The sequence below is a fragment of the Actinia tenebrosa genome, unplaced genomic scaffold (assembly GCF_029948245.1).
Source record: "Actinia tenebrosa isolate PJP-AT-01 unplaced genomic scaffold, QUT_ActTen_1.0 PGA_scaffold8__29_contigs__length_14323225, whole genome shotgun sequence".
NCBI lineage: Eukaryota > Metazoa > Cnidaria > Anthozoa > Actiniaria > Actiniidae > Actinia > Actinia tenebrosa.
In genome coordinates, this window is record NW_028292585.1 from 13,805,756 (window position 1) to 13,812,356 (window position 6,601).

The 6,601-nt window shown below is 32.6% G+C and overlaps 1 long non-coding RNA gene across 1 annotated transcript; it reads left to right on the forward strand.

The window, feature by feature from the left end:
• Positions 1–366: 366 nt before the first annotated feature.
• LOC148905245 (uncharacterized) lies at positions 367–2,565 on the forward strand. The gene is made up of 2 exons (XR_016118717.1): positions 367–587; positions 2,110–2,565. It is a non-coding gene; the product is annotated as an uncharacterized LOC148905245 (long non-coding RNA).
• The last annotated feature ends 4,036 nt before the right edge of the window (positions 2,566–6,601 follow it).

A 6,601-nucleotide genomic window follows, 5' to 3' on the forward strand; every position in this document is an offset into this window, starting at 1 on the left:
TAATTCCTCAATAGCTGAAGGCATTGTTTAAGGACTCAACCTATTCATTAGATCCCTCCAGAATGAACTAAGAAAACACCGTCCAGTCTTAACAGAAGTGAAATCTTAAAGAAGTAATCTGTGGTCGCTAATTTTGACCGTCACTTCTCAGTGGCTGTCTGAGATGACGTTTTACTCCGTAAGCGACATCAAACTACTTCAAGTGTTAATAACTACGTTGATCCTCTTTTCGCTGTGTCAACGAATCAACTGCCTCTTTAAAACCGACGGAAATATAGACAAAACACCGCTAAATACAATATATAAATATTGACTCTTGGTCTTTGTATTCAAATCGTTTGTTTACGATAAAAAGGGACGTTGAAGTGGAGTTGAGTGCATTAGTGACCGACTACCCGAAGAGCAGACCTAAGGAATCAGACGAATCATAGCTCGGGACACAGTTTTTCAAAGCTTTCAGCATGGTACAAAGAAACGTAGCTGTTTTTTGCTCCGTCTTGTTGTTGTTATGCTTATTGTTAGGAAGTTCGGAAGGATTTATCGCTGGTGTGTCGACTAAAGACGGAAAGCGATCAACACTGATCAAGGTACGTAGAGTGAAAGTCATTATTGGTAGCTTACTTTTCACTACGAGAATTTTGGTGATAAAATAGTAACGAAGAATTAAAATAAGAAAAGAAAACAAGGAAGGAAAAAGGAAAGAAAGAAATAACGAAAGAAAACTAATAGCAAGAAATGAAAAAGTGTTAAATATTTCAAAGTTCGTTCTAGAATATCATTGATAAAAGACCGAGAGCCAATACCATTAACAAGCCGATTGAGCGTGTAGCAATCAACATGCAGGAGAAACAAGCAATCAATCAAGTTTACAAGCACTGTACATTAAGTCTTTTCGAACAAGTGAACAGCAATCAGAGAGCTATAAAATGAAGATATACTTAACTTATGATGATTGAACAAAGCACGGAACCAGCCAGTGATGTTCCAAGATAAACGAAAATTTCCCATCGTGAAAATTTGAGACGATCCTTTCAAATATACTCGTAAATTCTAAAATCCTTACAAGTGCTAAACATGTGAAGTTTTTACTAAGGGAAAAGTCTGCAAAGGTCTTAAAGGTGCACACAGCGAGATGAAATCATTTGGGGGGAAAACATTGTCTTCTATAGATAATATACGAAAAAATCATGGAAGTGTCTAGAACGTTTTGATGTAGGTTAACAAGCTAGCTATTGATTACTATTTATGACCATGGACGTGTGATTGTTTGAAACCCGACTACCATCCATCCATCCACCCACCCACCCATCTATCCATCCATCCATTCCGTCCATCCATCCATCCATCCATTCCCGTCGACATCATAAAAACACAATTATTGCTAAACTAAGTGTTTGATTGACTCCGACGAAGGACTAACGTCCGAAACGTCAGTTCCTATTTTCACTACGGTGTATAACTTATCAATCTACGATAAGTGTTTGTAAGTTTGTCCATATACATTTATACAGAAATTCCATCCAAATCTCATGAAAAACCATTTAGAGTTATCAATTCCTAATCGATTCATGATAATTGACAGCTTATGACTGATCAGTGAAGTATGTCGGCAAAACCAAAGAAAAGTTTTTTAAAATATGCACAACTTTCATTATAATGCTCAGTTATTTGCATAAAAGTTGCAAATATGGAAAGACTTTCCAGTGTTTCGATGTGTTATTTAAAAATTCAATCAGATTGTTCAAATTTTTCTTTCAATTAGCAAAGGAAATCGAATGATCTCGAGTACAATTCGGAATTTATAGTTACAAGCAAGAGAATATTACTTTATATTCTCTTGTTACAAGTGATGGCTTTGTAAGCTTTCAAAATTGGACGACCCTTTTGGCAAGTCCAATTTGAGAACTTTCAATTTCGAATTGTACGAGAAGATTGTGCAATTTTTTGTTTATAATACACTTACCCAAATTGAGCAAATTAATTGCCACTCTACAGAGTAAAATTTGGGATTTAATTGTGCTCTTTTTAGTTGCCCAATAACAGAATCGAGTAACTTTGTTGAGCGTATTATAAAGTATTTAACTGGTTTTTTCCCCTCTCTCTCGACAGGCCAAACGAAACAGTTTTCCCGAATTCTGTAGCACAGCGCAGTTTCTATGTGGTCAAGATTCCCAAGACGCTTTATGTAGAAAAGCAGCCGTTCTATGCCAGTCTTCAAGAAATGATGGCATTCACGGCAATGTAGGGATATGGAGAGACGATAGGGCGTAATCTCTTTGCGTGGAAAGAATATATAGAAAGTGTTAGGTTAAACATTAACATCCAACACTCGAATCCAACCAATTTATCTCATAAAGAAAATGTCAAAAATTACTTTAGCAAATTAAAGTAATATAGAAAAATCTAAATTTAAAATCTAAATTCCTCAAGGCTATATTTTTAGCTAGAAGAGAAAAGTTTATCAGTAAATTAATTCTTCTAAACTAATAAAGAAAATATATATTCTGGATATATTTAATTTATTTAACTGGACAAACAGTGAAATGCCATGTAAAATAAGAACGACTTTACAATGTCAATTTGAAATAAATTTAGCACAAGATTAAATTTTTTTGGTGTATTTGCTTTTCTGGTTTGTCTGTCTATCAGTAAGTCTGACCAAGAGAAAATGAATTCTCATGGTCTGACACATTGTGCAATACAGCTGTGCGTAATGCGAGCCTTGTCACATGACAACATTTGTTAATGTTACTGAAGTAGGAAAACGATCTTACCGGCTTTAGCATAATTGCCTGCAATATTGCGCGCAATATTACACCTTGTGTCCGCTGTAAAGATGGAACAATATACAACGTGTGTGCACTTCTCGGTCTGTGACCACGCGACTGAGCTGCAATCAGTGCTACATCAATTTTACATCTTTTAATAACAATAATTATTTTTATTATTAACACGGGTCAAAATCGAATGGATTCAATCATCGAATAGCACGGGTCAAAATCGAATGGATTCAATTATCGAATAAAACGGGTCAAAATCGAATGGATTCAATTATCGAATAACACGGGTCAAAATCGAATGGATTCAATTATCGAATAAAACGGGTCAAAATCGAATGGATTCAATTATCGAATAAAACGGGTCAAAATCGAATGGATTCAATTATCGAATAACGCGGGTCAAAATCGAATGGATTCAATTATCGATGAACACGGGTCAAAATCGAATGGATTCAATTTTCGAATGCCATTATTATTATTACTATTATTATCATTATCACCATAACCATCATCATCATCCTCGTCGTCCTCATTGCCTTCGTTGTCGTCGTCTTCGTAGTCATGACCATGATTATGATCATGATGGTGATTCATCATTATTATCATCATCATCATTATCAATATTATCTTCTTTTTTTTTCTTTTCAATTTTTATTAATTAATTTTTCCAAAGCTACTAAAAGTTCCAATGCTTAACATTTTAAGATAATGATAAGCAAAAATAAAATGAAAACTATAGGATTTAAAGTTTATAATCTCAATGCCATAATAATAATATTTTTTTATATATAATAGAAATCCAATTAACTATTAGTTATAATGATAATAAAACTTATAATAACGTTAATCATTAGTATTATCATTATTATTATTATTACTTTTATCATTATTATTAATTATTATTATTATCATCATTATTGTTATTGTTATCATTATTATTATTATTACTTTTATTATTATTATTAATTATTATTATTATTATCATTACCATCATTATTGTTATTGTTATCATTATTATTATTACTTTTATTATTATTATTATCATTATCATTACCATCATTATTGTTATTGTTATCATTATTATTATTATTACTTTTATTATTATTATTAATTATTATTATTATTATCATTATTGTTATTGTTATCATTATTATTATTATTACTTTTATTATTATTATTAATTATTATTATTATTATCATTATCATCATTATTGTTATTGTTATCATTATTATTATTATTACTTTTAATATTATTATTAATTATTATTATTATTGTTATCATTATCATCATTATTATTATTATTATCATTAATTATTATTATTAATTATTATTATTATTAATTAGAGAATGAAAGAAAGACCACCAAATCTTCAGAGTTGAATCTGAGGTACTCTGACTTTCTGTACGTGCGTAGCAATTAACAAATTATTTGGATTAGATCACTTGCATATTATCAAAAAAGAATTATATTACTGCTATAAAACAGAGAAAAGAATCACAGCCACCAGCTTGATTATTCCTAAAAGTTGTACTCTCCCAATAAATAAATGACAGTTTCATTATATTGCTTATTATTAAATCACGTCACTTTGAGTTGACTTGGGGGCAAACAAGAGGTTGACTGAGGGGCAACTAGCGGATGTTAAGTCAAAACGTGTCAAAATAAGTCCTCAAACTATTGTATTTGACTGTTTCTACGAGATGAAACCAGAAAACAAGAGATCAAAACAACCTCCAAGATTCTACAAGGCATTAAAAATGCAGCTATTATCGGAAGAAGTGACGTCCAACAAACAGCTTTTAAAACTTCTAACTCAAAATCAATTCATTTTGCGGTCGTTTTAAGTGTGTAATCCCTTCCTACAATTAACATCTTAGTGTTACTAAAAAATATTTCCGAAATTTTCCTTGACACCATGATATGCGTATGGAATTCGTTAGTACAAGGGCCACTCAGCTTCTGGAATTATATTAGGCTGACTAGATCAGTTGACAATGCTGTTGCTGCACGTACTCACGTACGCGTAATGCAGGAGCTGTTTTTTTTCTTCTTCCTCTTCTTCTTCTTCTTCTCGTTACGAGCAAACAGAATACAATTTCATAATCATAAAAATATTGACAATATTACATGAATTATAGTAACGTAAAACGAATATAGTTTATTATAAGGATTTAGACTTTTGTTAACAGAGTTTTGAACGACTTCGCAGGAACCTCTCTTTCTATCTCTCATTTATTTATTACTCTCATTCTCATACATTCTCTCTCTATCTCTCGCTCTTCTTATCTCTCCGATTGTCTCTCTGTAAATTAATATTTTTGTCTTCGTAATTAAATCAATCCCAAAAGAACTCGAATCCCGAATATAGTTAAAAACTTAAAACTTAAAAGCTAATAATAAAGATACAGAAATAACAATCCTGTAATATTACAAGAACTACGTTTTTTGCAGCGCTAATGACCTAATTCACTGCACAAACAGAATGTCGGCAAGAATGTCATTATTTCAGTAGGCCTTGTTTAATAGGGGGGTCGCGGTAAAAAGCTGAAACGGAAACAGCTGAAAGAGCTGAAAAGTGCAGAAAAGCGCAGAACTTCTTATTATCATAGATAATAATCAGTAGACAAATATTATGAAAGATGATATAATATAAATAATGTCAAACTAAACAAAATAATAAAAATGAAAAAAAATTTAACTGCAGAGATACCAGCCAATGGACCGACCAGCAATGTCAATGTCACGCATTTCTTTACCGAAAAATAAAATTTCTACATAGTATTGGAATATAAATAGAATTAAATAAAGTCCATGCACAGAGATTTCTTGTTAAGCCTTCTATCGTGCTGTTCAGATTTTGATCCTGGCTAGAATTAAGAGCTTCATTGCTGGACCGCTCGGTGAATGGTCAGCTTTGAAAATATTTTTTTGATACTGAACAGCCACTAAGAAGTCTAACTTTATATTGTATTCAAGTACAGAAATAGGTTGAATTTATGACATTTCTGCACTTTTCAGCTATTTCAGCTTTCCGCTGTTTCCGTTTCAGCTTTTTACCGCGAACCGTTTAATAGGTACACTAACTCGGTTTGGTTTTGGAACACTAACCAAACTCGTCAAACACTAGTTTTGTGTTTAGAGCAAATCCGAAGAGAGCTTGCATATCGATATCGATAGAAATAACAAGGGAAAATGGTCTTAGTAAAGACACTCAAACCTGAACTTTCTACTGTTTCTGGACCCTTTAAAATAAAGCACTGGGTTCAAACACACCACATGGAATCATACATCTTATTTCCAGTGGATTGGTTCAAGGCCCTTGAGCCAATCCACTGGAAATAAGATGTATCATCGGGAGGATTTCCAGTATGCACCATCAAAAAAGTGAGAACTTCGAAGTGGTTCACGTAGTTCGAGTCTCCTCGCTGTACACGTTTTACTGATACTCAATTGCGTTGGAAATTTCGAGAAAGAGCGGCTTGAATCGGAACAAACATTACTTTGAAATCATACTTTGAAGCATACAATAGGTAGCGTATATTTATTATATTATAGCACAAGCGAATAAAGAGGCTGGGGAAAAAATAAATTAAAAGTACACCTGTTGAGAGCCGATATTCTGAGAAAATACGAAATGCGTCTATTGCGTTTACCCGTATTTTATCAGCCGATATATATTCCACCTTCTCAGCTCCTATTCTATCTATCCATTCTATCCTCTCATTCATTCACTAACTCATTCATCCATTTTATCCCATGTCATTTGTATATCCATCACATCGCATCCTGTCTATCCATAAATCATTTTTCATCCACCCA